This window comes from Gorilla gorilla, chromosome 5 (assembly GCF_029281585.2).
Source record: "Gorilla gorilla gorilla isolate KB3781 chromosome 5, NHGRI_mGorGor1-v2.1_pri, whole genome shotgun sequence".
Taxonomy (NCBI): domain Eukaryota; kingdom Metazoa; phylum Chordata; class Mammalia; order Primates; family Hominidae; genus Gorilla; species Gorilla gorilla.
This window is the reverse complement of record NC_073229.2, coordinates 45,093,053-45,111,135: the sequence shown is the minus strand read 5'-3', so window position 1 is coordinate 45,111,135 and position 18,083 is coordinate 45,093,053. Positions and strand designations below refer to the sequence as shown.

The following is an 18,083-nucleotide window of genomic DNA, read 5'->3' as shown; positions in this document are numbered from 1 at the left end:
AATATTTTACATTTTAAACACTAACATTTAAATAACATAATGGTAATAATTAAAAATTAAATTAAAATGTTGATTAACATTTCAGATTTATTTTATATGCAAGAAGGGTATTCCTTGATTACAGACTTCAACGGTGGCTTCACAGAAAAGCTGATTTAACATTCAGAATTCAATGCACTTCTTCAATTTCTTCTTCCTTTAACTTATGCTTTTCAAAATAACCAAATATAATGCAAAATAAGTAAGCTGCATAAATCACGTAATGAGTAATACAAAAGGTAAGTTGACAGTGGAGAAACTTAATAGACATCATCTTAATTCATCACAGTTAACATACGAGTATCAGTACGAATTAACATCATGTGCCACTGGATTTGAAGAATGGTAAAGGACCTTGCTTCACTTCTGTGGTATTGCTGCCAAAATAATCTGAATATAACTCGGAGGAAATAGCAGACAAATTCAAATTGAGGGATTGAGGGGACCTACCTTTTTTTTTTTTTTCTGAGAGAGTCTCGCTATGTTGCCCAGGCTGGAGTGCCGTGGTGCAATCTTGGCTCACTGTAATCTCCACCTCCCGGGTTCAAGCGATTCTCCTGCCTCAGCCTCCCAAGTAGCTGGGATTACAGGCGCGCGCCACCACGCCTGGCTAAGTTTTGTATTTTTAGTGGAGATGGGGTTTCGCCATGTTGGCCAGGCTGGTCTTGAACTGGCCTCAAGCGATCCGCCCACCTCGACCTCCCAAAGTGCTAGGATTAGAGGCGTAAGCCACCGCGCCCAGCCCTACTTTTCCAAGTGAGACATATTTGTGAACACAAAGATGAGAGACACCTTATGAATATAAACATTCGTTTTCTTCCCGGGCGCAATTCCGTGAGGGAAATTCGAGGCAGGGGGTTCGAAGACAGGAAATGAGGCAGCATCGCCAAGACCTGCGTTTTGCTCATAGAAAATATTGCTTATTTTTAGGCAAATAAGAAGTTATGTTGGGATCACTGGCACGATGGGAACCCAGTGGCAGTAGAGGTTTGAATGAGCGAGGCATCTGGACAAGTCAAGTCAAGAAGTTTGCACCCTTGTGGTAGGAAATGGGTGGTAAGGATTTCCTTGTTAGGTAATTTCACACTGTCAAACGGATGGGTTAATTAAGTTAGCTCACTGGGAGCAAAAATCAGCCCGTAGTCGGCAGGATTCGAACCTGCGCGGGGAGACCCCAATGGATTTCTAGTCCATCGCCTTAACCACTCGGCCACGACTACAGCTGTGAAACTTCAGCCTTTGATAGATTGGTGAAATCACGTGTCAGGTGACGTGTGCAAACTTCTGTCTTTGGTGAGTTTTTTGGAAATGCTAAGGTGAAATGAGAATTCTAGGAAAGGAAGTCAGGATATCCTTGGTAATTGAGCGCCCTGCAATTAGAGAGAGTCCTCATCGCATAAGCATTAACGTTTCCAGCAAATATCCAGTCAGTCGAATAACATCCAGCGAGCGCCTGCCTGCCCCGGGACCGGCCAGGCTTCTGTACTCGCCATCGCTGGCACCACACCTAGCCGGTACCGACGGGGAGTCATGGCCAACTCTCCTCTGATCCGGGATGTTCTGACTTCCAGGAGCCCAAAGCTCCTCGGTGAATGACGGTGTTCGTAGGGGATTCCAGGCAAGGAATCGCTTCCGCTGATTTGTGTCTTAGGTGGTGGGAGCGAAAAATTATGTGGAAAAGTCTCCTCTGTGTCCCTTCGTTGTGACATTAAGTCTTTTAGGCTCAGAATCTGGTTTGAGTTTTGGCCGACACAAGCGCTTCCCGCGTTGCCCTAAATTTAGTCAACTCAGCAAGTTTTCTTTTTCTCCCTCTTACATTTTGACCTTAATATCTCAATAACAGTGTTTTCCTAAGACCTAAGAGTGATTTTGTCTACCCCGCTTAGAGAATCTTAATCTAATTTTCTAAAGAAGAAAGAGAGGTAGAGGAAGAGGAGAAAAGGGAGAGTGGGCAGAGGAGGAGAAGAGAACGATGACAGAGGGGTCTATTGTGACATCTGAACGAAGGAGAGGAGTGGGGTGAAGAGAAGAGTGAAGGCAGGGTAAGGGGGAGTGAAGAAATATTGCTTTGCTATGGAAATATTAATAAAACCAACTATAAGAAATCCCATGGTTTAACGAAAGGGAGTCTGCTCTGAGGGGAGTATTAAGCTGAGTTTGGAGTAAGAGAACCAGAGTCCGTGTTTAACTGAGGAGTCTGTTATTTAAACTTTCTTGTTAAAATAAGTATCAGTCACATAAACCTCCTTTAAAAATCGTGTCAAGTTATGAAATGACTAAATACAAATTTAAAGGAAAATATAAGTTGTGATAGAAGGTGTTTCCATAGTCATATCATATGCCTTTTATTTGGTCTACACATTTTAACAAGCATATAACATTTTAATTAGATTCCTTCAGAACTCTAGTTTGAAGGGAGTTAAATACTGAAGAAATAACAGACTTTTCAGGCTTAAAAAAATCATTAAAAAAGGAAACTTGCTGTGATTAATATTAATATGAACTGAATTTATTGAATCAATTCTTGTTTTGCTTAGAATAAACTGAACAGAGACTTGTGATAGCTTCTATCGTTTTTTTTTTTTTCTCCTCATTCATATGTGTGGACCAAAGCATGGCAGAATAGATTCAGGTAAAACAAATGAATCCGCGTTCACTTGTAGGAAACAAAACTATTCTAGACATTTTAGTCCCAAACTGAAAACAGTCCAAAGTCCATCAACAATAGAAAATATAGTTGTTTTTCATACAAAGGAACAGTAGAGCAATAAGAACAAAGAATTTTCAATTACACACAAATTGGAAGAATCTCACAAACATAATATTGAAGTGATGCCATACACAAAGGCATACATGCTTTTGTTCATATGTACTGTAGCTCAAAACAAACTAATCTGTGGTGTTAGAAATCAGGAAGGTGATTGTTGAAGGTAATTACACTGAGAAAGGCCATGAAGAGACTTGTTGGAGATCGTGGGAATGGTTCTATTTCTCAGTCTGAGTTCTGGGTTCATAGCTGTGTTCACTTTGTGAAATTTCTTGAGCTGTATAATTATGATACAGATACCTTTCTGTATCAATATTGTGTTATATGTCAACTAAAAATGTACTTAGGCAAGGTGTGGTGGCTCACATATGTAATTGCAGCACTTTGGGAGGCCGAGGTGGGAGGATCACTTGAGGCCAGGCATCCAAGACCAACCTGGGCAACAGCCTGGGCAACGAAGCAAGACTCTCATCTCTACAAAAAAAAAATTAATTAAATTAATTAATTGATTTATTTATTTTATTTTTGAGATGGAGTCTCACTCTGTTGCCTAGGCTGTAGTGCAGTGGCACAATCTCCGCCTCCTAGGTTCAAAGGATTCTTCTGCCTCAGCCCTACGAGTAACTGGGATTACAGGCACACGCCACCACGCCCAGCTAATTTTTGTATTTTTAGTAGAGACGGGGTTTCACCATGTTGGCCAGGCTGGCCTTGAATTCCTGACCTCAGGTGATCCATCTGCCTCAGCCTCCCAAAGTGCTGAGATTATAGGCATGAGCCACTGTGCCCGGCCAAACTAAATAATAAAAAAACTGTACCTAAGAATCAAAACCTCTCAAACTATTTTAAATAAAACAGGATTAATAAAGAATATAGAGGCTTACAAAATTTTTAGAAGAGAGGGATGGAGGAAGGTATCAGTTCTAATTTGATTCTGCAGGAATTGTTCCCGAAATAACCTCGAAGAAATAGTCTCCATCGAGGCTGTTGTTGTTCCCACAATCAAGAAAGTAGGAACTCAAGATGCTTTCACTAGAATTGTTCATTTCAGGTAAGTCTGTCAGTGATTTGTGCCCAGGTCTTAATTTATAAAGATGATGGAGTGAAGACAGAGAGGTCAATGCCATTGAAAGAAAATTATAATGTTATTCACAGTTTCCCCAGAAACAAGAAGTGCAGCACACCACGCAGGGCCACATTGGGAAGTACCAGTGTCACCCAGGAGGCAGAAAGGAGTGAAAAGGAAGGTATAAATTAAAGTCTTTGTTGGGGTTTCCATGGGAAAGGCAGGGCAGATCAGGGTAAACAGTTTAGAATTGGCTAGTTTGAATAATTCTGGCAGGCTTTGGATATAGAGGCTGTCCCTGGTTGTCTGATATTTGGCCCTTAGTTGACTTACCCCAGGGGAAATATTGGCTTAGTGTGTGAGTTAGATAAAGGAGGTCATTCAAAGTATGGGCTCTGGATAGCAGGAGAAGTAAATAACTTTGGCTATAGTTTGGCCCCTCTGATCAACGATGCCAAATGGATCAATGGATGCCAAATAGACAAATACAGGCTCAAAGAAAACACAGAGCAGTCAGAAAGCAATTTACATTTCTAAACAAGTTGCCAAATTCTGTTGCTACTGGTCTGGGAACCATACTTTGAGAATCACATTTTGCAGAGCACAGCATGCCTCCCAGATGTGAATGAGCAAACTGATGCTCCTTATGTTGTGTTCCTCTGCAGAAAACCTCGAGTCCATGACAATGCTTGTGAACATAAAAAACAGAAACAGAAGGCTCCTTATTTCCATATTTGAAAATCCTGAGGCAAAGCTTAAATCACACCCAGAACCCTAACTGCAAGAGTTGGAGAAATGTTGTTCTCTCTAGCCTCTGGTCTAGGAAGGCTCACTTGAAGGAGATGGAGATGGTTACTACCAATCTACTATACCCTGTACAGATGTTGAGGCTGAAATGTTTTGCCAAAATAGAGGGCCTTCCCAGAGGATTAAAAGTAATAATGTCAGTATTGCACTGAGGGGGAACTTTCACTGTCCTTGAAAGAGGACCCAGTGTAACAGACTGGTGTATTAGTCCATTTTCACATGTTCCAGGGCAGGAAGCATCCAGCATGGGAGAAAGATGTGGGCTGATGGGCTAGGCCCATCTCGTCCCTTCAAGTTTTTCTGCCTGCTTTATATTCGCTGGTGGCTAATTAGATGGTGCCCACCCAATTAACGGTGGGTCTGCCTTCCCCAGCCCAGTGACTCAAATGTTAATCTCCTTTGGCAACACCCTTACAGACACACCCAGGATCAATATTGCATCCTTCAATCCAATCAAATCGACACTCAGTATTAACCATCACACTAGACATGAATCCTTTGTCATAAATATGTATTACAAATATCTTCTTCTATTCTGTGCTTTGCCTTTTTACATTGTTGATGGTGTCTTTGGATGACTGAAGTTCTGAAGTCTAAAAGAAAGTCAGTTTATCAATCTGTTTCTTTTATAGTTATTGCTTTTTGTGCTTATTAAACAGGAAGTATTTGCCAACCCAAAGTTCATGAAGATAGTTCATTGTTTTCCTTTATAACTTTTATTGTTTTAACTTGAACATTTGGATTTTTAATCTATCTTGAATTTTTTTAGGGAATAATTTAAGGAAGACGTCAGTGCCCACATTGTCTTCCTTTGTATATCCAGTTGATTCAGCACCACCTTTGGAAAAATCTCTCTTTCCCTGGTTGAATTGCATTGTATGTGGTTTTACATAGGTAGATCCATTTTGTTTCACTGGTCTCTATCTTTATGTCAGTAACACTCTTTCTTAATCAGTGTATCTTCAGAATAAAATAAATCTCATTATGTGGTAGTGAAAGTCCTTCAGATTTGCTCTTCCTCTGAAAGATTTCCTTGGTGATTCTAGGTCCTTTCCAGTTGCACATGTGTTGTAGAAACAACTTGTCAATTCTACCAAAAGTCCTGTTTCAATATTTTATTTCAATTACATTGAATCTGAGCCTTTCAATCAATGAATACGTTATATCCCTCCACTTATTTTGATATTTAAAAACTTCTGTGCACAGTGATTTGTAGCTATTAATGTACCACTCACATATTTTTATTACATTTATTATTGTATTTATTATTAGGTTATTGATAGTGTTCTTGATATTGTAAATCACAGTTTTAAAATGTATTGTCTATTTTTTCAAAGTATATATGAATACAACATATATTTGAATATTGGTTTTTGTACCCAGCAAACTTATTTTCACTTAATGATTCTAATGATTTGTAGATTTTAGAGATTTTTCAAATACATAAATACATTATCTGCCAATGATGGCAGTCCTATTTCTTCATTTCAATTTTAATATCTTTTAATACTTTGTCTTATGTAATGGCCTAAGATCCCCAATACAATGTTGAATAGCAGTGGTGATAGTGGTCATGCTTGTCTTGGTCCCAATATCTGGGAGAAAGTGTTAAATATTTACTATAATTAGGCTATTAAATGTAGGATTTTGTATATATATGCATTCTGGGATTAAGAAATTTCCTTTCTATACATAGATTGCTTTTTTTTTTTTAACCAACATGGTGTTGAATTTTGTCACATACTTTTACTGCATCTACTGATATGATTATTTGGTTTTTTCTCTTATACTTTGTGGTAAATTTAAAGTGATTGATTTTTTATATTAAAAAATTCGTGTTACTGAAACACACATTACAGCTTAACATTTGACTGTTCTTTCTGCATATTACTGGGTCTGATTGCTCTTACCATCTTTAGTGGTTTTATATCTAGAATGTTTAACACAAAGATTGACTTGTAATTTCTTCTTTAGTAATTCCTTGTCAGGTTTTAGTATGAAGATTATGCTGGCCCTATAAAAAGAATTGTGAAGAGTTTTCATTTTTTCTATTTTCCGTAAGAGTATGTGTATATTAGATCTTCCTTAACGTTTTAAGATTTCAGCAATGAAGCCATTTTTGCATAGTGTTTGCCTGCTTTGTCTGAAGGTGTTATAGGTTGAATTGTGTCCCCTCAGAATTTACCTGTTGAAGTCCTAACCCCCAGTACCTCAGAATATGACTGTATGTGGAGATGGAACCTTTAAAGAAGTGACTGAGTTTAAATGAGACCATTAAGGTGGGCCCTAATGTGATCTGACTGGTGAAAAATAAAGATAATTTAAGTCAAACAAAAGTTGAGGCAATATCTCATTAATAGATGTGTATTACAAGACATAATAAAGGTTTTGTTTGTTTGTTTTTTGTTTTTGTTTTTTTTTTGAGACAGGGTCTTGCTCTGTCACCCAGGCTGGAGTGCAGTGGCATGATCTCGGCTCACTGCAGCCTCCGTCTCCCGGGTTCAAGTGATTCTCCTGCCTCACCCCCCTGAATAGCTGGGATTGCAGGGGTCCGCCACCATGCCCAGCTAACTTTTGTATGTTTGGTAGAGACAGGGTTTCACTATGCTGTCCATGCTGGTCTCGAACTCCTGACCTCAGATGATCCGCCCGCCTCAGCCTCCCAAAGTGCTGGGATTACAGGTGTGACCTACCACGCCCGGCCAACAAAGGGTTTTCTCGAGGCTAAAGTAAAACGAAAAATCTGAAAGTTGGAATTAATAAAAGAATTAGCATGGTAGCTGGTTTCATGATCAAGATACAAAAATTCAAATGTATTTGTATATTAAAAACAAACAAGTGAAAATTAAAAATTAAAAGTTTGGCTGGGCGCGGTGGCACATGCCTGTAATCTCAGCATTTTGGAGGTCAAGGCGGGCGGATCACCTGAGGTCAGGTGTTCGAGACCAGCCTGGTCAACATGGTGAAACCCTATCTCTACTAAAAATACAAAATATTAGCTGGGCATAGTGGCGTGCGCCTGTAGTCCCAGCTACTCGGGAGGCTGAGGCAGGAGAACAGCTTGAACCCGGGAGGCAGAGGTTGCAGTGAGACAAGATCACACCACTGCACTCTAGCCTGTCAACAGAGGGAGACTCAAAAAAAAAAAAAAAAAAAGTGAAAGAGTTGCGTACAGTGATTGGAATAAATGTTTAGGCCGGGCACAGTGGCACATGCCTTTAATCCCAGCACTTTGGGAGGCTGAGGCAGGGAGATCATTTGAGGTCAGGAGTTCGAGACCAGCCTGGCTAACATTGTGAAACCCTGTCTCTACTAAAAATACAAAACTTAGCTGGGTGTGGTGGTATATGCCTGTAATCCCAGCTACAGGGGAGGCTGAGGGAGGAGAATTGTTTGAATCCAAGAGGCGGAGGTTTCAGTGAGCCAAGATCACACCATTGCACTCCAGCTTTAGCAACAGGGTGGGACTCTATCTCAAAAACAAACAAACAAACAAACAAAACAGATTGGGCCTGGTGCAGTGGTTCCTGCCTGTAATCCCAGCACTTCGGGAGGCTGAGGCAGGTGGATCTTGTGAGCCCAGAAGTTAGAGACCAGCCTAGGCTATATAGGATATTAATCTAGATATTAATTATTTGATGGCTTCAGATATAGATATAGATATAGATACAGATACAGATATAGATATTGTAAATGCCGTTTCCATTCCTTGGCTGTGTTTTCACTCTTTTAATGCTGTCTTTTGCAGCCAATACATCCCTTATTTAAAATAAGCCCAATGCATCTTATTTTATGATTTATGTTCCTAATGTACTGTTTGAGAAATCTTTGCCTAGCCTAAGATCATGAAGATGTTCTACTGTGTTTTCTTCTAGAAATTTTATCTTTTTTTCTATCACATTGATGTCTATTATATAATAAAATAATTTTGTTTATAATGTGACATAGGGGTCAAGGTTTATTTTTACTCTATGTGATTAAAAAGATCATTCTTACTTGACTGAATTGACCTATGTATTTTGTAAATTGGCAGCATAAGTTTTCAAGCTTAGTTAATCTTCTACAATATTGACATGATTTTTCAAATTCCTTTGCATTTACAAAAATATACTTAATTTCCACAAAAATACATGCTGGTATTTTGATTGGGATTTCATTGAATCTATTGATCAATTTAGGAAAAATTAATATCCTAACAATATTAAATCTTCCTAATTATAAACCTGATACATCACTTCATTTATTTAAGTCTTCTTTAATTTATCCCAGTAATGTTTTTTAGTTTTTATTATAGTTTTTTTGCACACTTTTTTACATGTATTAATGCTGTTGTAAATGGAACTTTTTGTTGTTGTTTTGTGAAACAGTATCTCACTTTGTCACCCACGCTGGAGTGTAGTGACATGGTCATGGCTTACTGCACCCTTGACCTTCCAGGTTCAAGCGATCCTCTTACCTCAGCCTCCCAAGTAGCTGAGACCACAAATGTGCACCACCACACCTGGCTAATTTTTATAAACAATGTTTTTGTAGAGATAGGCTCTCACTATATTGTCTAGTCTCAAACTCCTAGGCTCAAGAGATTTTCCTGCCTCTGCCTCCCAAAGTGCTGGGATTACAGGTGGGAGCCACTGCACTCATCCTCAAAATCTGACTTTTTAAAATTTCATTTTTCATTTGTTTGTTGCTAGTATATGTGAGTATATTTGATATTTTGTATGTTGACCATGAAGTCAGTAACATGCTAAATTTACTAATTCCAATCATTTTTTAGATTCTTCTCAGTTTTGTACACTCATAATCAAGTTCTAATAATGAAGGCTGTATTTCCCAATATTAATATCAATCATTTATTTTTCTTATTTTACTGCAGTAGCTACTATTGCCACCATAGTATTGAATAGAAGTGATAATCGTGGGCATTCTTGTCATGTTCCCAAACTCAGGTTCATCGTAGGTGTTTTGTAGTTAAGATTTATTAGACTAAAGAAATTCCCCTTTATTCTCATTTTGAGAGTTTTTAAACATGAATTATTGAATTTTATCAAATGCTTAGTCTATGTCTACTAAGATGAAAATTTGGTTTTTATATTTATTCTATTAATGTGGCAAATTACATTTTAAAAAGTTAAACCAAATTTCCATTTCTAGAGTAAATCTGATTTGAATATAATGTTTTGACTTTTAAAATAATATGCTTTATTTGCTTTGCTAATATTTTGGTAAAAAGTTTTGAGTCTATGTTTAAAAGAAATATTGGCTTGTAATATTCTGTTCTTGTACTCTCTTTCTGGGTTTTGGTATCAGAATTATGTCTGTGTAGTTAAATTAGCTGAACATTGTTTTCTCTTTTTCAGTTCTCTGAATAGCTTTCTGAAAGACTGATATTATTTATCTCTTACTTGTATGTGGGAATTCACAAGTGAATCTACCTACGCCTGGAGGTGCATATGAGTGGCTCTTTAAATTATGGATTTCATTTTTCCAATAAGTACAGGGCAATAAAGATTTCCTATTGCTTTTGGTGTCAGTTGTGGCATATTGTTTGTCTTTTTTTCTTTTTTTCTTTCTTTCTTTTTTTTTTTTTTTGAGACGGAGTCTCACTCTGTGGCCCAGGCTGGAATGCAGTGGCGCGATCTTGGCTCACTGCAACCTCCGCCTCCTGGGTTCAAGCAATTCTTGTGCCTCAGCCTCCAGAGTAGCTGGGATTACAGGCATGTGCCACCACGCCTGGCTCATTTTTGTATTTTTAGTAGAGACAGGGTTTCACCATGTTGGCCAGGCTGGTCTCAAACTCCTGACCTCAGGTGATCCACCTGCCTCGGTCTCCCGAAGTGCTAGGATTACAGGCGTGATCCACTGCACCCGGCCATATTGTGTTTTTCAAGGAATGTATCTATTTCATCAAATATTTCACATATATTGACATAAACACATTTATAATACCTCTTTCGTTTTTAAAATATCTTTAGGGTGTATATATGTGTGCATGTATATATATACACACACACACACACACACATATAATCTGTTTCATTCCCAATGCTAGTATTCATGTGTTATCTTACCCTCTTTTTAAAATCAGTCTTATTCAGGGTACATTCATTTTATCAATCTTTTCAAAGAACCAAACTTTTACTTTGTTGATATTCTGTGATGTATGTTTGCTTTCCATTTTATTGATTTCTGCACTTATTTTTAATAGCTCCTTGTACTTTTTGCATTTAAATTGCTGGCTTTTTATAGTCTCTTGAGATGGATCACTGATTTTCAATCTTTCTATTGTTGTAATACGTGTAGTTAAAAGTAAAAATTGTTCTCTATAAACAGCTTTAGATGCATTAGACAAATTATGATACGTCTTATTTTCATTATCTTTCAGCTTAAAACATTTAAAAATTTATATTGTGTTTTCTTCTTTGACCTGTAGAGTGTAGGACACAAACTGCTTTATTTCCAAACATTCAGAGTCTTCTGGTAGTTTTTCCGGGATACAACAAAGACTGAAGCTTTGTTACAATTTGTCTAGTTTAGTTTTTCCTTGCTGTGAAGGCATAGCCTTACTCCTTTTATGTGGTCCTTACTTTAAAGGTTTATCACTTAGTGCTAAGGGTTAGTATTTCTGAAGTCTCAAAACAACAGCCATTTTACCAATGGGGCTCCAACTGGGAGAGGCATGATCATCAACCTCTGTCTCCCTAGAACCATGCAGCTACTGGATCTCTACAGATCATTAGCCTTCCAGTTGCTCTTTCCTGTACTGGAACATCTTCCTGTGTAGGTACAACTTAGGAATTAGCCAGTAATATAAGGAGAATTTATAACACAAATTTGAGATCTTTCTCTGTGGTTCCCTCATCACTTGAATTTTGATCATCAAGTTCTATGCACGTTGGTAGCCCCAAACTCTGACCAGTATCTCCTTAGTCCAGCACAACTGCCTCTTTCCACATGAGGTCTATTCCACAATGGTGCAATACGGGACACACCTTCAGGAGGAAAGCACTTTCAAATGTGCAAACTCATATAATGTGCTTCCCTTCTCTCAAGGATTGTAGTTTGTCAAGCCTTGCCTGGGTTGACAGCTTATCAGTGCCTTCAAACAGTTGCTTTAAATCGGGCTTGGTGGCTCACACCTGTAATCCCAGCATTTTGGGAGGCTGAGGCAGGTGGATCACGAGGTCAGGAGTTCAAGACCAGCCTGGCCAACATGGCGAAACCCTGTCTCTACTCAAAATACACGCCTGCAATCCCAGCTACTCGGGAAGCTGAGCCAGGAGAATGGCTTGAACTCAGGAGGCAGAGGTTGTGGTGAGCCAAGATTGCGCCATTGCACAGCAGCTTGGGCGATAGAGCGAGAATCTGTCTCAAAAAAAAAAAAAAAAAAAGCCAGAAACAAACAAACAAACAAAACAATTGCTTTATAGTTCTTATCCACGAAGAATCATTTTTCTTCTAGATTAAAAAAGAAATAATAGATTAAAAGGAAGTAATAGAGACAAACGAGATTCAATGTTAGGTGAAAAGGATGGGGCATCAATCACTCTACTGTGCAATAGTGTTAACGAAAAGAAGAATCCATTGGCTGAAAGTGTTGCACAATAATATTAACTTTTAAATTTGATGGCCAAAATTTCATGACAAAATGTTAATAATTATTATTTTTCTTCTTTTTTTTTTGGAGACAGAGTCTTGCTCTGTCGCCCAGGCTGGAGTGCAATGCTGCAATCTTGGTTCACTGCAACCTCCGCCTCCCGGGTTCAAGTGATTCTCCTGCCTCAGCCTCCGAGTAGCTGGGATTACAGGTGCCCGCCACCACACCCAGCTAATTTTTGTATTTTTAGTAGAGATGGAGTTTCAGCAGGTTGGCCAGGCTGGTATCGAACTCCAGACCTCAGGTGATCCACCCGCCTCAGCCTCCCAAAGTGCTTGGATTAGAGGCATGAGCCACCTCGCCTGGCCAATAAGTATTTTTAAAACAAAATCAGACGTATTATTATATGCTGGAAGAGTATTCTTTCATTAAAGAAGCAATGCTGTTGGCTTTGATTATGGCTCACAAAAATATTGCTTTTAATATTCATCCATTCAGCGTTGGTCGAGGGTATATACTAGGTACACTTCTAATTCCTACCTTATTATAAAGGAGCTTAGAATGATTTGGATTTCACCATACCTTTCCATTTTATATTGTCGTTGCTGTTTTGAAATTTAGTACCATTTGTTTTCGTATTCCAACATGTAATCATTACGAAACAATGTTGTTTCAGGCATTCACTCTTTATGTAGCTTTTGTCACATGTTATGAATTTTCTTGCTCACTCATAACATTTTGAATCCCACTCCTTCATCAGTTCTAAATTCCTATTCATTAATGTAGTCATCACTCTTGTCATATGTATTGTTCAAAATTGTATATTTGCCCTTTTACATTTTAATTCGTATATTTTCATTTATAGTTTTATTAGGCTTTTCTCCTTTTAACTTTCCATTCTGAAATTATTTTAGACTGACAGACACAGTACATGAATAATACAGATAATTCCTGAGCACCCTTCACCCCAATTCCCTCAATATTAGCACATTAAGGATATTCCTATATTTTCTTTTCCTTCTCTCTCTCATATATATACATACATTTACATTTCTGAACTATTTGACAGTGAGTTTGAAGACACATACCTCCCCTTACCCTTAAATACGTATTTTGTAAATAGGTGTGAATTTTCTTAAAGACATTTTGTTCTATAACCATAGAACAATTAATACAATCAGGAATTCACATTCATAATATAAAATCTATAGACTTTATTGAGATTTCACCAACTATTTCAATAATGTCCTTTAAGATAAAAATTCCAGATCATATGTTGCTGTCATATCTTTAAGATCTTCTATAATGTGGACTATTTAGTCAGCCTTTCTTTGTGTTCTGTAACTTTGTTATTTTATTTATTTATTTGTTTATTTATTTATTTATTTTTCCTCCCTGCTTGCCTGTTACTAGGTTGATGCAAAAGTAATTGCAGTTTTTGAGGCGTACAAGTCAGTTATTTTGTTAAAATCTCCCTCAATATGGGTTTGTCTGATGTTTTCTGATTTAGATTACATATTTTTGCCAAGAATACCACAAAAGTGACGTTGTGCTCTCATGAGCACATCCTATAAAAAAGGTATATAATGTAGATTCGTCCCAATACTGATTCAATCACTTGGTTAAGATGGTATCTACCCGGTTTCTCCACTGTGATGGAGATTACAGTGGAGAGTGGAGATTTTCTTGCTATTACAGAACCTCATGATTTCTACAGCTTATGGTTTTTGCGATCAGTATTTCGTTGGTTTGAAAGAACTCTGCTAAAGAAAGAGAGAACCCAACATTTGCCCAGAAGACTAGAGACTGTGTTTACCGGAAGTGTGCTTTTCTAAAAAAATTCATACCTCCTCCCCGTCGGGGAATCGAACCCCGGTCTCCCGCGTGACAGGCGGGGATACTCACCACTATACTAACGAGGAATTGACATGAAAGCAGCGTTCTTAGGAAATCCCCGTGAAGTTACTCGCTATTGTCCATCTTTCTTTGCTCTGTAGTCACACGTTTCCCCTACCAAATATACGCAAGGCAATTCAGCGAAAGTGTCTCCGCCCAACCGCGAATCCTCTCCAGTTCCTCCTTCATTCCTCGGACGCTTTGTCAGACCCTTTTAAAAAAGAACTCTCGCTAGCCTCCTTTGTGACGCACTGGTTTCCGTCTATGTTCAACCATGGTTGGAGCCCTAGCTAACATAGGAGTTACAAATCCCGAAAGGTGCATCGGTTGGTTTCAAAGACAGAAAAAGCAGAGGTGGGACCAATACCTGCGCTCCGTTGAGGTAAAATAGATAGAGTCTGCAGATGTATTTTTAAAGTTCAGGATGCGTCAAGTGGCACGCAGAAGCTTTATCACGAGTTCCCTCGCCCCCAAACTGAAAGCAAATATGACATCGTATTTCCTCTCTGAAGTAAATACGATTCCTCTCTGTTCTCAGTAAAACATCCCGAAGTCGGCAAAAGTTCAGGCTGCGTTAAGTGGCACGCAGAAGCTCTATTACGAGTTCCTTTACTCCCAAACTGAAAGCAAATATGACATCGTATTTCCTCTCTGTTCTCAGTAAAACATCCCGAAGTCGGCAAAAGTTCAGGCTGCGTTAAGTGGCACGCAGAAGCTCTATTACGAGTTCCTTTACTCCCAAACTGAAAGCAAATATGACATCGTATTTCCTCTCTGTTCTCAGTAAAACATCCCGAAGTCGGCAAAAGTTCAGGCTATGTTAGGTGGCACGCAGAGGCTCTATCACGAGTTCCTTTACTCCCAAATTGAAAACAAATGTGAGATCCTATTTCCTCGCAGAACTGTTCTCAGTAAAACATCGCGTAGTCGGCAGGATTCGAACCTGCGCGGGGAGACCCCAATGGATTTCTAGTCCATCGCCTTAACCACTCGGCCACGACTACACGAATGGAGAAAGCGCCCTTCACGTCTTTAAACAGAATTTACACCAGCTAACAAGGAAAGGTCAAAAGAACAAAATACGGTAAAAATGGTTTCCTGGGCAAGAAACTGGAGTCTGCGAGTTCATTAGAAACTCTGACGTGAAGTGCAAGTTGGATAAGACAAGCCAACCTCTCTGGGTCAGCCGCAAGGAGTCCTTGCCCTATCAGCAGTACCGTTTCCAGAAAACTAGAGACCACTGTACCTCTCTCACCCGGACCCAAACTGACCCCGCAAGGAAGTGGAATCAGACCCTCACCCTAAATCTGGGCCTGACACATTTAGTTTTTGTTTGAAACTTCCTCTCATTGAGGCTCCTTGATGAATGCTAATGGCTTTCAAGAAGGGACTAACTTTTGATTTGTGTCTGAACTGGAGGGCCAGAAAATGATGCAGAAAAGCCTACTTGCACTTTCTTGCTCTGATGAGGTCCCTAAGTCTCTACGCTCACACCAACCCAAGGGAGTATATCTACCCGGTCGCGTTTGCACGGCATTTTGCATTTCACAATGCGCTTCCACGCTTCAGTTGGGTTAAGAAAGAAATTTATAGATTGTTCATGAGTTCCCATAGAACCAGGTTACCTATCAAAAGGAAGATCCTACTTTGATTTTTGGCCAAGGCAGACGCTCCTTCTCTCAAACTCTAACCCACGCAGTATGTTTTCTTTTCCTCTTGTGCTTCCGTCTTGAAGTCTAAAGCTGCCGGTCCTGGAGTTTCCCTGAGCCCTTCGGATGCACAGATTATTGTAATTGGCTTTCATCTACTTCTTGGAACCATATACTAATCTAAGAAAAGAGGGAAACAATCGCAAGCTAAGAAATCATGTCGACTAAGTAGATAAATGAGGAAGAGGGACAAGAAGGAAGAGGAAAAGAAGAAACTGACCAGAAAGGAGAAGAGAGAAAGGAAGGAGGGACAGGAGGTAGAAAGAAGAGGATGAAGGAGAAAGAAGAGGAGGAAGAGGAAGAGGAGAAACGAAGGAAGAGCGGGAAGGGAAGAGACAGAGATTTTCTGAGGACCCTTGTTAGAGCTCAGAAAACGATACCCCAAAGTATGGCTCTTGGAAGTGCTGAGTACTTTGAACTAAAGAAGCAACCTCAGAATCAAAGTCTCTCTGACCTTCCGCAGCCCCACTGCCTCCTGATCCTCTTTCTTTCTTGAATGGCAGGGAGCGGCTTTCACTGAAGTTTCCCTTATTTGACTTACGGAAGTTCCTCCAGAAGGAAAGAGATTGTCATGAACCCTCTCCTGGAATCTGTATTAACCAGAGAAGATTAACTCAGATCCCAGGAGAGAAAACTAAATGTCTCCATGCCCGGGACATCTCGCCCAGCCAGACTTCAATTCTTTTCTTCACCACCTATTCTGAGGGCTGCTACTTGAGAGACTTTATCTGTATAATAAGACAAGCTTTGTTCCCAGAGCTGTTCATGCCCTGACCCTCACATTGCTTCTCGCCACCACCTTCCAGGAGCCTTCAAGCTCCTATTTCTTTATGTAGCTCCAAGTCCTATTTAAGCTTCAACCATCTGCCCCTTCTTTGAGTCTCACTTACACTTTCTGGGACCCCTGTGCATATGCGCATAATAAATGTGTATGCCTTTTCTTCTGTTAATCTGTCTACTAGCAGCTTTATTTCTCAGACTCAAATATCCAACCTCCAGAAGGGAGAAAAAAGATTCTCTCACCCCTACAGGCTCAAAAGAAGACTAAAAGAAATTCACTAGTTTTATGGAAGACCATAATTTGAGGGAATAGACATGAAGCAGTTTGATGGGGTAGCCAGGTGTCCATACAAATATAAGTTGTGCTATAGATTGTTGTTCATAGTTCATGCATATCACATCCTTTTTATTTGGTGGACATATTTTTATCAAGCATATCTTTATTTTTTTTTGATGAAATCATTTGCAACTCCAGCTTTGAATAAAGTTAGATACAAAAGAAATATCAAATCTCTTTTAAGAAATTTAAAAAAATTTTAGAATCAGGGTCTTACTCTATCACACAGACTGGAGTGCAGTGGCACCATCATAGCTTACTGTAACCTGAACTCTTGGGCACAAGCCATCATTCTGCCTCAGCCTCCAGAGTAGCTAGGAATAGAAGCATGTACCACCACTCCTAGCTAATTTTTTTTTCTTTGTAGAAAAAAATGTATTTTCTTTGTATTGCTTGTATTTGAAGAAAAACTGACAATTTGCCTTTTTAAGTATAGAAGGACATTTGATTTGTTTCCAATTTAGGGCTAAAGTAGAAACTGGACTGGTTTTTGTTTCCTGCAACTAAGTCCTGACTCTCTACCTTTACTGAGATCCATTCTACTATGTTTTTGTTTTCAGCCCAGTAAAACAAGTAAGATTGCAGCTGTGGCCAGTCCCTAGTCATTGTTACAGTAAAACTAGCCAAAGTTGATTAGTAATTTCAGTTCAAATATATCACTAGTTGCTTTGTATTTTGCTGAGGTATTTTTTTAAGCACAAAAGGTTTCTGAGGGCTGGGTTCAGTGGCTTATGGACTGTAACCCCAGCATTTAGGAAGGCCGAGGTGGGAGGATTGCTTGAGGTCAGGAGTTGGAGGCCACTTTGGGCAACATATAGAGAAGTCACTGAAGACAAAAATTATATCTTTCTGTGTCCTCAACATGTATTGAAAGCCTCATTTGTATAAGGTATGGCTAAAAGTTTTCCAAATCATGAGTGGTGGTTCCTTTGTGCTGAATAGTTCCTTCCTCAGTTTATTTCTTTCCTCATGCATTTCACCATAAGCAGCAATAACTAACCAGGTTGCACATTCCACATTTTACTTGGAAGTCTTCTTAACTAAATATTCAAGTTCATCATGTACAAATTCTGTTTTCTACCCAAATA

The 18,083-nt window shown here is 39.1% G+C and overlaps 3 non-coding genes across 3 annotated transcripts; all 3 read right to left on the bottom strand.

Annotated features, from left to right (window-relative positions):
• Positions 1-1,177: 1,177 nt before the first annotated feature.
• Positions 1,178-1,259, bottom strand: TRNAS-AGA (transfer RNA serine (anticodon AGA)). The gene has a single exon. It is a non-coding gene; the product is annotated as a tRNA-Ser (tRNA).
• Positions 1,260-14,123: 12,864 nt separating this feature from the next.
• On the bottom strand, positions 14,124-14,195 carry TRNAD-GUC (transfer RNA aspartic acid (anticodon GUC)). Its single transcript has one exon. It is a non-coding gene; the product is annotated as a tRNA-Asp (tRNA).
• An 896-nt stretch (positions 14,196-15,091) lies between these two features.
• On the bottom strand, positions 15,092-15,173 carry TRNAS-AGA (transfer RNA serine (anticodon AGA)). Its single transcript has one exon. It is a non-coding gene; the product is annotated as a tRNA-Ser (tRNA).
• Positions 15,174-18,083: the final 2,910 nt, after the last annotated feature.